This window comes from Anas platyrhynchos, chromosome 2 (assembly GCF_047663525.1).
Source record: "Anas platyrhynchos isolate ZD024472 breed Pekin duck chromosome 2, IASCAAS_PekinDuck_T2T, whole genome shotgun sequence".
NCBI classification, from domain to species: Eukaryota; Metazoa; Chordata; class Aves; order Anseriformes; family Anatidae; genus Anas; species Anas platyrhynchos.
The window spans coordinates 144,936,862-144,952,844 of record NC_092588.1 but is presented as its reverse complement, the minus strand read 5'-3'; the positions used below and the strand labels follow the sequence as shown (position 1 = coordinate 144,952,844).

Below are 15,983 nucleotides of genomic sequence, written 5' to 3'. Positions count from 1 at the left end.
TTATTAAATTTAGATATCCAGAAAAGGCAAATATAGAGAAATAGAATAGGAAGATGGGGCATTACCTGGTAGCTCTTAGACTTCTCTATTGTACCGGAGTCAAACAGGGTTCTCTATCCCTCTCACACCTCCATATACCTCTCTAGCCAGGGGCAAGCTGGCTGTGGGGAGCAGAGACTGATATGTATCTTGCTCTGGGCTTACATCTCCTTGGTGAGTCTCACTATGAATGGCCCGATGAGAGACTCCCTCCTTTTTAATGTTCTCGATCACGTTTTGAAGTTTCTGGAGGTTTAAAACTGTCTTCTCATCCCCATCTCTGTGATGTGAGAGAGAAGTCTTTGTAGTTTCTAACAGAAAGCTGTCATCGGTAGGTGTTAAAAGGGGATTTCTTTTGCATCCCTGTAGTCAGACATAGAACACAAAGAACCTGATATTTTTCTACATAAAAATCTAGTTAAACAGAATGTATAGCTTCCTGTTATCAGATATTTTTATTATCCAACCTAAAAAAAATCCCATCAGTGGATTGTTAAGCACAGGCTTGCTTTTGTGAATCCATGCTGACTTTTTGTAATTAAATCATAATTTCCCCCTTGCCTGACCCTGACTAGCATTTAAATTTCTTCCTACTGTTGCAGTTAGACAAGAATGCAGTCTCTTGCTTCAGAGGGTTTTCAGTCACCTTTCCAGAGGAGAAAGGCAGCCTATCATCTAGTGCACTGGGCTGAGACTCTGGAGACCTGGCTCTAAATCCAGGCTCAGACAGGTTTCCTGTGTGAATTTAGACAATGGACCTGACCTACCATATGTCCTAGCACCACATTTCTGAGCAGAGATAATAGTTTCCTATCTTTCAGGAATCTTGTGCTGTAAGGCACAAACTGTAAGGCACTAAGATGCATGAAAAAGTAAGTATTAAATGATTGTCATGACAATTTAATTTCTTTATCAAATGATCTCAGTTGAAGATGGAACTCCTCAAAGGTGGTAGGCATCTAACTACAGCAGGAATTAGACATCTAAGCAAATACTGTTGAGGCATTGGGTCCAAGTTTACATCATTAGACTGGTTTTAACAGGGGGTCCAGCCTCTTTAAACAGAGCTGGCGATGTAACTGCTGACGCTGCTGTAGCTCCACTGTAAGTGAAGATGTCTTTGTAGAGACTTGTCTCTGCGGTCACACAGTCTGAGCTGAGCAGGGGCTGCTGGCAGGCACTGTGCTCCACTGGGGTGCGGTTCCCATGTTGTCTTGGCACTGGCTCCTGCTCCCTTTCTCCCGGCCTCCTGAGGAGGACAGAACAAGTGCCTTTCTCTTTAAAGCTGAGGACCCGCTCAATCTCCTTGGCTGGTTTTCAGAAAGATGTACAATACTGGAGTAACAGGAAGGGGCTTTAGCTGTAGAAAAATAAAGTAAAAAAAAAAAAAAAAAAAAGTCTTCATGCCTGCTATTGTATCACATTCATTCACCCAGTCACCCCACAGCTAACATTCCTCTGGCAGGACACCCTGTCTCCAGCTTCTTACCAAAAAAAAAAAAAAAAAAAAAAAAAAAAAAATCCTTCACTAGCAATACATAACATTATTAGGTCTATTTTGCAGATGGCCTGGCTTAATAGAAGTAAAATTGTGTCTTTCTTAGGATACCTGAAAGTGCTCTGTGCTGAGAATCCTGGATTTTGTCTCTTTTCTTCAACTCTAAATTTCATTTACAACCAGGAATGAATTTGTCAGGCATGGACAAAAGAGACCATATCTTCCTCTTGAGCATTGGCTAGCATTGTATGTATTTCTGATCACATAGTGGGGGAGCAGCTGCAAACTCCTCATCCTCAACCCACATCTCCTGCACAGTATTCAAGAAGTTTCCTTTGTTTTTTTTTTTTTTTTTTCAATTTTGATTTTAATACCAAGTTGTAACCTGCTAATCTGCTCCAAAGATACCAGGGTTTTTGCTAAAACATGCAAAGGTCATTCATCAAACAGATAGGTTAGGAAATGGTTTGGGTGCTTAAGAGCAAAGAATTAGTCTGGCTACCAAGACAGACATTTTGAATGAGAACAATTTACCATGGAGGGCTGTGCCTTGAGGAAGGGGATAATGATAAGTGTTAGGATCAATTTTGTTCACTTTCTGTACCAACGAAGAAATAAAGAGGCAGTAAGTGGATTCATTTGCTGTTCAGTTGTGAAGTCGAAGTCAGGACAAAAGAGGAGGGCAAGGAAATACAGACCAAGGAGCTGGAGGAAGAAAAGCAACTTAAAAAATTCCATCTAAAGTAAGCTTTTTAGCAGGAAACAAAAATAAACACAAAGGAGATATGCTATGCACTCAAAAGTCACAAATGATGAAATGGGTGCATACAGTGTACTTGGATACACAGGTGCTGCCATTATGGATGTATGTTATAAATCTGCAGGGCACTAAAGTGATTACTCTTTCCCCCATGTATTTGAATGCCATATTTTTCCAGAATGCTGGATCCCATCTGGCCTCAAAGTTCTGTCATTCTTCAGACATTTCAATTTCTTGATTACCTGTCAGGTTATGACCCTCAATTGTTTTTCTTTTTAATATCTCTTCCTCCCCACTTGGGAGATGTCCATGTGTTTCTGACATCTGCCACCCATCCCCCTCTGTAAGCCCTATGACAAAGCACTAATTAATGTATTTATTTCAACAGTATCCTCACCTTCTTTCAAGAAAAGACCCAGACTTTCTCTCAGAGCACCCATTCCGATCTGACTTCTTATATTTGTGCTCTTCCATAGTTTACCTTAACTGTCTCCATGTTTTTCACTGGGAAAGAATGGCTTTTGAATCCAGAGGGATTTGTCTTCAAGGTCATAGCTGAAGGTGTTATGCAGAAACTACTTCCATTACATTATGTCAATGGATAAGCTTATTTTCAGTGCTGCCAGGAGTGGTTCAGTCACAGCCATATCCCATTCCTTGATCTTTCACTGAGATTGTTAATAATTTCAATTCCACTCATTCTAGATAGAAAGACACCCATGATTATTTAGAAAAGTAAACATTCTGATTTTACTGGAAGAATGCAATAGCAAATTTCAAGTCTGGATCCTGATTTCCATCTTCTTTTTCACATTCTTCTCATTTTAATGGTTTAATAGTATGAGAAACATATGAGGAAAATCCTGGCCTAAGTAAATATACAGCTGGTGTGAAATTTTGATCTGGGTGTGCATTCTATTCCTTCATCCCTTCTGATGACAAAAGTTTGTTCAGAACTTAGGGTTTAATTTGCATTGCCGCCACTGTTTGTGTGTTATTTTCTGTGACCACAACCACCCTAAGTACCTGTTTTTTTTTTTTATTTTTATTTTTATTTTTATTTTTTTTTTTTTGTAGAATCCAAAGCTCAAGCTGGACTTCTGTTGCTGCTGGGGCAAGAACTTTCAGTGGAATTCAAAACAGTCAGAAGCTAAGTAAGAAGCTGAGCAGAATTTATCAATAACAATCAACAGAAAGGGCAAGGGGAAGATGGTAGGAATCTGGTGTTTAGTAGCCAAGTTCTCAATATCCCAACTAAATGAACCTTTCTCTCACTGAAATAATCATTCTTCCTCTCTTTTTTTCTTTTTTTTTCCTCCTCTGGGTCTTAATTTCATCTTAATTTTGATGGATGCCATCAACTGTCAATGCCACTATATTTTGTGTACAATCTGTTGTTGTTTTTTTCCAGTGTATGATATCAGTGGGATCACTCCTTTTAGGATCTAGTTAGGGAATGCTTAATGGTAGACCTTTAATTAGTTTAAGTGTGGTGGCCTTATGATGGCCAAGGTGGAAGAGGCTTTGAACACCGACAAAACCTTTGTCTCTGAGGGAACTTAATTCACACAAATGTGCATAATTCATTTTGAGAATCCAATTTTTGGACTTAGATGCCTAAATTCCACTGAAATCACCCTTTGGGTACTTAGGTAATTTAGGGGGATTTGTGATGAATAGTTGTCTTATTTGTACAGCTGAAGAGCTAGTGTTGCCTAATGCTATGAAGATTAGCATGTAGAATATATGAACACTAATACTCACGTCTTTCACTGTACTTATTCACACCTCTTCCACTGCAATGATATTTTTCTTGACTCTTATCCTTCACTTATGTCATTAATACATAAAACTATATTCTATACCAAAACTGTTTGAATCTGTTCATAATTAAGGGTGTTAATGCAGCAGACGAAAGTGGAAGAGAGATGTCAGCTCTGTAGGAAATTAAATAATTTGCTTCATTTGTAAATGACCACAGTACTCATAGAAGTTACATCTATATTAAAGTATTAGCGTTACAAGCAAGAGCAGGTTACAGTGCCCTGGAAGTGAACTTGGATTACAGTGGGATCATACCTGAAATGAGAGTTATTTTTGGACAAAATTATGCCCTCAGAGGTTTAAAAGTTCCTCTCTAAAGGTCTATCCATACAGAGATTAAATACATACATTGAAACGATGCTGCAGTTTATAGTGTTCAGGAATTGGAGGGTTTTGGAAAAGATATATCCATTTACATCATTCAATCTACATTTTATTTGATAGTCATGCAGTATTACAAGAAAACAGGGCTGATAAGCAGTTGCTTGATGAGCAGTAGGCTTCAGACTGCATGCCTTAAGTGGGGATAATTTGGAAATACTGATATTTCTTTTGGCTGTGGCCTATAATAATGAAGTGTACAGGATACTGCTTTAGTTATCTCATTATCTTACAACCCCAAGCAACCTTCTGACATATTATATTGATTAAAGCAGGAGAAAGTTGGGCATTTCTGCATAATTTATGCAAACTCAAACCAACAATTAGAACAGCTAATTAGATATTGGTATCTGATTTTATAATAATCTGGGAACTAAGATAACAGAAACAATACACAAGTCTTGTTTGGTAATAAGGAGTTTGGTTTCTCTAGCCTAGCCGTGATCATTAATTTTGCTGTGTTTTGATTTAGTGTTTGTGTTAATATATTCCAGTATGTCTGAGGATATGAAAGTAACACCTGGTGTGCTCTGTGCAAATGTTTCTCCGCTTCAGGAGAAAAGCCAAAGGGGACATGCAGCTAAACCTAGAGCATCATTATAAACAGTCTGGTGGGGATAAATGCCCGTACTTTCTAAAGAAGAAAAAAAAAAAAAAGCCAATGAAAATGTGTGGCTTTGTTTATATATCCGTATATAGGTAAAGAGAGTGTAGGGGGTAGTGCAGAAGGAGCATTTATGCTGAGAAGTTTATTTGGTGTCTATTTGAACAATACATGGGGTTCTACACGCAGGTTTTTGTTTACAGCTATATTGAGTCTATGTTTGCAATTTGTTAGTGGAGGCAGTAATCCCAATTAAAAGAAAAACCCTCTGTGCTCATGGTTTTAATTTTGCTGATATTCCAAGACTGTCAAGATTTGAGCATTCTGCCTAGATTTGAGCATGCCAGCATCAAGCTTTGTTAGGCTAGAATGAAAATAAAGATACTGCACTGCCTTTTATTTCCTTAGATTCAAAACTGTCTCTTCTCTCTCTGTGAACAGTGTTCATCTCCTTATGCAGAACTGGTAACTCACATAGTTAGCTTATTACACACCAAAAAAAGTCTCCAAGAATAACAGGCAGGGCCACTGACCCCGAGACACAAAAGCAGAACATTGTTCACACCGAGCCAAGCTGCTAGATTGCTGGAGAAATGTGGCATAAACTCAGTCAACTTTAGCAAAGACAGAAGTATCTACTTTTTAATTTCAGTACATAAATACATCAATGTCCTTTGAAGATAGCTTTTATTCTATTATGCCTTTTCAAGAAAGGTTGGTAGCTGAATCAGACCCTTTATCAGATGGCATTTCCCACTGGTACAATACCTACAGATGAAAACAAAATTAATCTGGCCCTATCGTTCACTTTATTAAATTCATCTTTAAAATGGGAAAGTGAGCCTACCTTTATGTGACAGAAAGCCAGGAAGATTTGTGCAGACTTCCCATATATCTTGTACTTAATAGGTAAAAGCATCTTCTTTCCTATGTCCACACACCCCATGAGCATGTGCTTCCCACTCTTTTCAACTTATATTCATTATTATACGTCCTTGTAAGCATTTCTAGCATTATTAACACATGGAAAACAGAACTTATTACGTTCAGTGTATCTATCTATATGCATCTTCAGAACAATAGGATGTGGCAGATCTTCAAGGGACTTTCTAGCCCATGAGGTGAATGCAGTGGTCAGTGAAGCTGACAGGCAACCTACACCACCTAATTTACACACTGCTAAATGTGTTTTGGGGAGCTGTACTGGAAGAAAATGTAAATCTTACTCTCTAACAAGTCTTTCTGCAAGGCAGTATAAGAAAATGATTACAAGCATCATAAGCCCATTAAACCTCAAATCTCCATTTTGGATTATTCAGACCTGGGATTTTGACTGATGCCCACTTCTGCATAAAAGCTGAAAACCTAAGACCTTGACCTATGGCAATAATACCTTCTGGTTCTAGAACAGCAGCTATTCAAAATGGATTCTAGGATATTCCTGTCTTATGACTTGGTCCCATAACCCAGGCTGTCAATTTGAAAGGGCCCCCTCGCCAATTAATAACATATATACTTACCTATACAGAGCTAAGCTAGTTAAAAAGAAAGAAAATGAAAATGACTACAAAAATTAAGGTTAAATGTCTGTCTAGGTCAGTCAGCATGTCACCAACAATGGCAAACGGCTTATGGCCAGTAGGGATGAAAATGTCAGTCAAAGGTGAGTATATGGTGACATTCTGTATAGTATTCCACTTTTTATCAATCTGCAGGTCAGGGTACTTCAGAATCAGAAGAGGTTTCTTGTTTTGGACGGACCTTGGTGTTGCTTACTAAGCACTTTCCTAAAAACTTCTTTAAGCCCAGAAATATCTCCTATCAACAACAGCCTAAAAATATGCGTTCCATAGTTTTAACTATGCTTTATAAAAGCTGTCTGATCTCACTGTGCTTATGCAAGACTGAGTCCCTTTGCACACACATCGTAAATCACATTCTTGATCTGCAAATGTGAGGAGTGCAAAGAGCTCCATTTAATCTTAAGGAACCCTGGCTAATGATCTGGGTTGGTGAAGAATTCACAGCCAGTGTTGTTGCTGCAGAAGGTCTTTTGAGAAACAAAACCCCCAAGGGTTAAAAGAAAGCAACTTTATGGGGATACTCTGCTCATCACCAGCCAGCTTACATTTACAGATGGTTAACAGAGCTCCAAATTCACATGATGCAAAAGCAGAAAGGTCTCTTTGGACCTCTCTCTTTCCCTGTATCTACCACCTAGACAGGACTTTATAAGGTTGAGAGGATTTGGGAACATGAAAACTTACTCAGAGCCACCATGGACACCTGTTTGGAGAGCATTAAAGAAAAGGCAGCTGCTCCTGTCAGTCTCTCCTAATGCCAGTCAGCACCACAGGAACGTACCTGGGGAGAGTGCCATAACTACAGTTATGTACTACTCTCTTATTTCCCCAAGGACATTTCTAGCCTGTGCAGCCTCTGCAAAGACTGGAACAATAAATGCTGCACAACCTCTGAGGAAATGCAGTAGTGGTGTTTGGGAAGGTTGTGGTTGCTTTCCACAACCACAACTTCCAATGTCCGAATTTCAGCTGCTGACTCAGTGCCCAAGCTTTTCTACAAGATGAAGTGAGGCTTACTTCAACTTTTGGGTTCAATAGATCTTGTTCAAGGTGCCCCATATAGGCTCATAAAATGGTGGGGCACATTGTGAATCATCTCCATCTACGTACACGAGATGTTGCATTTTGGACTACATTCAGTGCCTTGAGGCTAAGGGGCAGGAAGGACTTATGACAGGCTGACTCAGGCTCGGAGTGGTCTGTGTGCAGCCAGCTTTGCCCTGAGTTATATGAGACCTGGTTGCTGTGAATGTGCTGCATTTTCAGGCATGTCAAAATTTGTGAAAAAAATGACTTTGTGGGAATGTTTGTGTAGTAGCGTATTTGATATGATCCGGTACGATATTTTCATTCCACTAAAATATGTGTGTATTTTTATATTTTGCAGTATTTGATCAGTGTTGGAAACAGCCAATTGAGCCACCAATTAGGTTTACTTTAAAAAGTGCAACCAAAATCATAAAGCCAAACAAGGCAGAATTACAAGCAAACCAGCCAGTTTCTCTCTTCTGCTAAGGACCTTTGCAGCAAGCTGTTTTACAGTACCTATTCTTCCTCATAACTGTATCCTTTTTCTCCAGGGGATCATTTTAAGCTTTAGAAACCACCAAAGTCATCCTAAAGCCATTTTTCCTAAGGCAGTATTTAAATGGAAAAGAATCCTCTTCTCTTGATTTAGAGTGTGTAAAATGCTATCCTGATCCTACCAGCCTGAAACCTGCAGCCCTCATTCTTTCCCAAAACTCTTGCATCTGCAAAGAGACCCACTGAATGCACAAAGGCAGTGCATGAGCTTAGCAGTGTGCCCATGTGTTTTCCATTATAAGAAGGGGCCTAAGAAGCCATTTTCCTTGCACTTTCCAGAGGAACCTCCCTTTTAGTAAAGAGTGCTTAATCTGTTGGGATGAAAATTACAACCAACTGAAAATCCACCCAGAATCTTGAGACAATCCCAAACTGAGCATTTTCAGACACTGAATCTTTTCAGTTACTTTATATATATATAGTTTTTTTATCTATCTGTGATGGCCTTCCCTGTCTCCTGGTTTCTTCCCATAAAAAAATCAGGATTGCCAGCATACCACAAGTGATCCTGTGCTTCAAATATTTCCTGCCTGTTGGGAAGTAGTAAACATGATGGGAGAGAAAAATTGTCCCTGGGAGATTTTCAACCTAATTTTGCGGACTTAAGATATCTGATTGTCCTGGGAACTCTGTGCTTGCAGCTCCCATTAACTTCAGTAACAGGTGCATGAATATTTCTAATGCCCATAGGTTCACATATTTGTAGGAGGACGCAGATAAGGTTTAGATAAGCATATAGCAATTCTCAGGCTAAACAAAGCAGAACTCATTGCAGTTCACCTATTGCTACTTGTTGTTAGACATAAAATAAGCAGGTGATGAGAATGTACGAAGCTGATCTAAGAGAAAAACAGAGGATGGTTTTCACTTCCAAATGCATAATGACCACTGTGTAGGACATGGTGTGCTCTTTGTAAAAACCCTTAGTGTATACACTGCAATTTCTTCACTCAGTTTCTTAAAGTTTGGGAGGGAAAAAAAAAAAAGGAATGAAGGTCATTGACTTTATCCTCTGTTTTACAAGATTTATTTGCTTAATCCAAGCCACTTTTCTCATTCCCTCACCTCTTTTTTTGGTTCTTGTAGGGAAGGTATCCCTATCCAACAGTAAACTTGCTGTGATTCAGAAGAAAGGAAGCCCACAAGTCTCAAAAAGTACATGACTCACTCTTCCAAGGAGACCTCTTGCTACTAACGTAGTGCAGTGGTTTTAAAACAACGCTGATGAGTAGGATGGTGGCACAAGTTTTCTCTAAAAGTTCATTTTCTCCTTTGCTGCTGGTCACAAAAAAAAAAATAAAATAAATAAATCATACTTAGTTTGCTTCTGATGGCTTCCATTGCGTAAATAGTTGTGAAGTGACAATTCATCATGACTTAGCCCTGCACAGGAGATGTACATATGTGTCACTTCCCCAGTGCCCTCAGCTCAGGGAGAGCCATCCCCAAAGCTGGCTGCAGACTCACCCACTGATGCAGCCTGTGAGTTGCACACCCATGTCAGGGAAATGTTGTTTAGCAGCAGCTGCAGTGCAGCAGACACACTAACTGAGATGACTATATTTAACTTAAGGAGTTGTCAGCAAGAGTCTGTCTGAGTGGGATGCGTTTAGTCTTTTTTTCCCCTTTTTCTCCAGTAGGGAAGAACATGTGATGCTTGTGTCCGTCTCCTCTTCGACTTGCTGGTTTTCATCCTTTGGCATGCCAGGATGAAAAGTGCATGTCCTTAATATTTCTGGGAGAAAAACATTACAGATTCTTTCCTACTGAGAATTGCAGATTCAAGATTTGATTCGTAAAGTGAGCATTACAACCCTGCCTATATACCCAGATTAATCCAAGGGGACCCTAGTCATGTAGCAACCATTTATTTCTGGCATGTTAAATGATCTGAGAAGTACTTTTTTTTTTTTTTTTTTTAGTTGTGTTTGGCTCCTTGCTATTTAGTCAGTTGTTTTCCTTTTATCACCGAAGAAAGTCTTAAGAAGGATAAGAAGGATTATTGTAAAAAATGCCTGATAACAGTACTGGAGCTGATAAAGGGAGGTAGCCTGAGAAGCTGGTTTTGATAGATGCAAAGCTAATATTTAAGTACCTTTGATTAAACAAAACAAATAAACAAACAAAAATCCCTGCAACATGCCTGAGTATTGGATAAGTAAGAGTCAAATTTTTATTCTTTGTTTTGATTCTTTTTATCTCTAGTGATTTTTTTCTTTTTTACCTCCTTAAAAGTGTTGATACCCAGTAATGATATTTTAATGCAAAACTGGATAGGCCAATCAGAATGATAAAATAGGACAACGAGATAAAATGCTTCAAAAAGAGACATTATTTTAATATTTGTGTTTTTGATCTGGATCTAGGCTAGTGTCTTACCGGATTCCTTTTTTATCTGTTCATTTCCTGAGTCTCCTTCCCGCTTCATTAAGACATTCTTTAATTTGCATTAAGCAACTAGAATCGGGCATTAAGGATCATATAATAAAGGTGTCTTTAGAGTTGGGCAGTTCATGTACTTGCTCATAAGTCTTACATTGCCAATTTTATCTGAACTCTATGAGATAATGGTGAGATATTACTTAGTTTAAAATAAATAGGAAATCATAACATGGGCCATGCTTCTGTGGCTCTGAAAGACATGTAAGAGGTTTTTTTGCTTTTCTGATATAAAAGTGTTCTTTTGATTTATTAGATTTTCTTGCCCTTTAACTTCAGATGTATCTTGAATGTCAAGCTTGATTTTTTCGTGTTTTAGTCATGTGCATTCATTTAGTGAGCTCAAATAATTTTCCTGCCTTTCTGGTTAAATTATGCCTTTTTAAAAGGTGTCCTTTAGACAAATAGCAGTCTTAGTTAACAAGAACCAAAATTTACAGACAGACTAGTACTTTTTTTTTTCCTCTGAAATCTGATTGCCATGCTCCTGACTTTTTCTGAGTTGAATTTTTTATAAATTTTAGAGAGGAAGTGTAGATACTGATAGTACATATAAGTGTTTTTTGTTTCATTTTGTTTTTGTTTTTGTTTTTGGTATGTACTGATGGTTAGTGGATGGACTATGAGTTGAAATCAATTGTTCTTACAGCAGCTTCGGAACACTAGTAACCCAGTGGCTAGATCTGTTGTAGATACTCTGTTTTACATTTCAAAGCACAAATGTGGTAATTCCCCTCAGTGAAGGATTGGGGAGAGTGAGTGAACTTTCAAGTACTAAGTTTGTCCATTTGATGCAAAGTACAAAACAGCTATGGAATATATAATTAAAAGTAAGCTGGAAATTAACATTTCAATGAGCCAGAAATATCCTGATTTCATTTTACTATGCTAAAAACAAGTAATAGCTGTGGCCGTGACCTTACCAACAACAGTGAGAATCTAATGATGGGGAATCCCTGTTGAAGAAAGATCCCTGGATGTTGCACATCTGCTGAACCTCCCACAGATGTGGCCCTGCTGGCTGGACCACTGCAGCAATTTGTCTACATTAACAGTAGATGAGTAGATGAGAAATCACAGTGGTATAACATGTTAGATTGAGAAACAACAGGTAGTTGAGAGATAGCTGGGGTAGGGTAAAAACAGTTGTGTTTTTTTTTTTTTTCATGGCAGGAAAATCTTTCTAAATTACTATTTATTTATTTATTTTTTGGCAATTCCTGCCTATAAAAGTTTTAGTAATTTGCCTTATGCCCTTGTCTTACCCCATAAAATGGATCTTTCACAGGACAATATCTTCAGCAATGCATATGGGTCTCCTTTTTGGGCCAATACTGGCAGCAGGTTCATGTGGTTACAGCATACTTCTGAAAAAAACAAAACTCTGGCTTTGCAATACATACGATAGTTTACTGTTGTTGTCAAGAACAACAGAAATATAAATCTACATTTAAATTAAATCCCACAAATGCTATGGTTCTTTGACAGTTGTTTCGGTGTTTTTGTGAAGGTTGTAATTTCCAAGTTAGCTTAAATATGAGTATTTTTCAATGTATTTAAAAAATAAGATATAACAGCCATTGATAAGGAAAGCATTGATGAATCCTGGCATTAGAACCACTGGCACCACATTTATGCTTTTCTGTACAATGCATTACACCTCTCAGAAACACTCAGCTCTGCCCAAGGACAGTGCAGCAAAGAATTAAAATTCAAGCACTAGAGGCAGTCTCTTTCTTTCTTGCTGAATAAATGAAGGAAAACAGAGAAGAAGGAAAAATACAGAAAACAAAGCAATGGATGATTCTGCCAAGATTCACACCAAATATTGCAATGCTTATTCAATAGGGGTTTAACGTTTCGTGTTTGAAAACCATAGTGTCTGTGAAAATGCATGGTACAATATCCTAATTCAGACTGGTGGTTACTACTGGCTGCACTGGGATTGCACAGAGTGCCACTCAGAAGGGGGCCCGGACTCCCTGTGTTTGACACACAAATGCATTTGGGTAGCTGTTTACATGTGGGATCTGCCTTGCCTACGTATACTTCAGAGAACATAGGCTTGCCAGATTTTAGCCTTTGTGTCTCATTTGCAAAATAAATGGTTTGCTTAAGAGTTTTCTAAAAAAGATAGAGAATAAATGGTCTCTCTGCCATAAATGGAAGACAGAAGAATCCCATCTGAGTACGTACGACTAAAGCAGAGCGAATAAATCAATACACGCAGCATTCTGCAGGGAAAGCAGAGTCAGCTGAAAGGTGATGTTTCACGAGGGCTAAATCATTTCTCCCCGCCCATCTGTGGGGATGCCAGAGGAGGGAGAGCAGGGAGTGCCCCCAGGGCTGGGGGTAGCAGAGGAAAGTGAAAAGGGAATAACCAGCAGGAAGGCGAGGGCAGGATTGCTGGAGGGGCTGAGAGGCAGAGCAGCAAACCTGCCCCCCAGCACCCCAGCGCCTTGCCGTGCCCTGCAGCCAGGGCATTGCCGCTTTGGCAGGGGGCCCTGCGCCTCCCTCCCCAAAAGTGCCTCTGCCTTCTGTGAGGCTTGACTGAGCCTCAACTGTCCCGAGGCGGTGGTGTTTTCCTGGAAAAACACATCTTTATTGCTTTACAAATTCATTATAACAAGGGACTCATGTTCAGACTGAAGGACACACTTATTATCGTCCTGTGGTTTTCAATTAATAAGTTCACAGCTAACAGTTTTTAAGTACAGTGAATCATGCAAATTTCCATATCACAGCAGCTAATTTATTTGTTTATTGGGGAATAGCAGGCGCCACATGAATCTGTTTTTGAAATGAATTCCAAGTAAGGCAGACAATTTTGGTCCGAGCTGTAGGAGGGGGGAGCAGGAGGGACCAGCAGGATAATGTAACGCAGCCTCTGAGCAGCGCAGGGTGTCTAACGCGGGATATGAACGTGAAATGAGCAGCAGCACAGATCTAATATACAGGGGACTGATCCTGAAGCCCAGCCCTCCCTGACTGGTGGATTTCTGGCCAGAACCAACGTGAGTGTATCTCCAGGTCAGAATGATAAAATCCAGGTGCTTTTGGTATACAATTGCCGATGACTTCATTCTGTCTTCCACGTACAGTTCCAGCTTTTGTTCCCCAGGCAGTTTTCAATGCTGGTTGCAAACATAAGGATCATTAAGTTACAAGCTGGATTTATTTACCGTTTGCAGTTAGATCTGAGAGTAGTTGTCTGTTATACCAGATTTTAATTTCAAGCCTGTCTGATGGGCATATAAGATGTGTTCTTACCTGTTCTTGCAACTTTGCACAATTATGTTTTGGACTCTGTTCTGCCCCTAAGAGCTCAGAGGAAGACTCAGGCAAAAAAAGATGTAGCAGAGTGGCGTGCCAGAGGTTTGCAGGGCACAGGAATGTTGTGACTCAAGGTGTTGCTGCTGCAGAGCTCAGGCATGAGCTTGACACCTGCAGGTAGCTTTGCAGAAAGCGCGTTGATCTGTGGCCATCGCTAGAGGTTTGCTGGATTCCAGAAGCACAGAGGCTTTTCTTTATGTGGATGGCTTTCATTCAGCATTCATACAAATAATCTTCTGCAACCCATGGGCATGCTCTTGGATTGAAGCTGCCACTGTGCTTTTGGCCTGCTCTTTGTGGGGAGGGAAACTGGGTAGAAATGGTGGTGACTTTTTCCAAGGAAGCAATGCCTTAGGCAAGGGGCTAGGCTCCAGATTCGTCAAACTAAATTTTAGGCACCTGAGACCTAAGCTATATCATTGATGAAGGGAGGTTCAGAGGTTATCTATCAGCTATGATCTGGTGCCTTGACTTCAGGTTTGGCTATTGATGCAGTGCTGGAGGACTGAGCTCCAAATGGTGATTTGGTGAGATGTCAAAAGCAAGGGGATGGTTCTGCACCAGTAGTGCTCTTCCTGCAGGTGGTAGGTCACAGGATCACCTTTCTCAGCTCTCTAACCAGTCATCTTTCTTTTACTTTTTTTTTAATCAAGCTGAGATATGGGCTAAACATGTCCACAACCTGTGCACTTTGGCTGCTGTATGAAACGGAACTAGTCTGTCTTATTGTAGTCATTTCCACAAATTATATCCCTTAAATGCTTATACAATGAGGCTATAATTTAAACCATAATTTAAATGTAAAAGTGACAGGGGGCCTAAGCAGGCTATCTAAGGGAGAGTATGACTGATGTACATGATGTTTGAAAGGAGATGAAAGAGTCACTGATACAGAGAAGCCCATTCCAGATAATGGCAGCGGAAGAGGAAATGGTTCCTGCAACATGAGAGATGAAAGTGGAAAAGGGAAACACTTATGTAACTATGAGAAGGAATTTGTCTGGTTGTGACTGAAAAAGAAAAGATGCTGAAAAGAAATAACATCATGAAAATGGAGAAAAAAAAAAGATTAATATTTTTAATAGGGAAGTAGACCATTGGTCAGAAGCAGGCAACAACTTCAGCAGAGTGATAGCACTCAGAAATTTCCCAATGCCTTTTTTCATGCAGGATGGGTATTCACATCAAATGCTGAGATTTAATTAAAAGCATACTCAGCTGAAGAAATCTTCTGTCCTCTATACGTATTTTTTTTTCTTCATGTTTTTCATTTTCCCTAACTATCCAGAATGGAGAAAAGGCATAGTTCCTGCAATTCAAGGAACATGACTTGAATTTGATGGTTCCTTTTACAACCCATAAAACTCATATGACTAATAAAGAGCATTTCTGACCTTTCACATTAAGATCACTCTGACTGCTTCCCACATATTCAGCCCATGTGTCTTCCTCTGGATCTGTACTTCTTCTCATCAGGGAAAAAAACAAACAAACAAACAAAAAAAACCAACATAAATAGGTGACAAAAAAGTGGCTGTTTAAACGTCAGAAGGCAGCAAAATACTCAAATATTGTCGTCAGAAATAGTTGACATTTCGCTGTTTAAAAGAATAAAAAGTCAGATAATCTGATGTCTTCACTCAGTGAAGATGATTCCAGAGCATCATGGCAGATAGAGTCTAGAATACCCCAAAAGCTAACATCAACATATTTTTACAAGCACAAGGTTGCTGTAGCATTGCTTTTATCAGGAAAATTTGTTCCTTTTAAACACAATGGAGCACTTAACAGGTCCCCAACTCAGACCATGTTTCTCCAACAAAATTTCACGTGTTTTTAATAAGAAATAAATAGGTAGCAGAAAAAAAATATTTTTGTTGTGAATTAAATGATCTCACTGCAGTACACTGAGTGCAAATTCTGGCCACAAACATGCTT

At 39.3% G+C, this 15,983-nt stretch overlaps 1 long non-coding RNA gene across 1 annotated transcript in view; it reads left to right on the top strand.

The window, feature by feature from the left end:
• LOC106020161 (uncharacterized) overlaps window positions 1–15,983 on the top strand; it is a 44,829-nt gene that overhangs the window by 12,927 nt on the left and 15,919 nt on the right. The window contains exon 3 of the long non-coding RNA XR_005263793.2: window positions 3,375–3,509. This is a non-coding gene — a long non-coding RNA (uncharacterized lncRNA). The remainder of the gene's footprint in view (window positions 1–3,374; window positions 3,510–15,983) is intronic.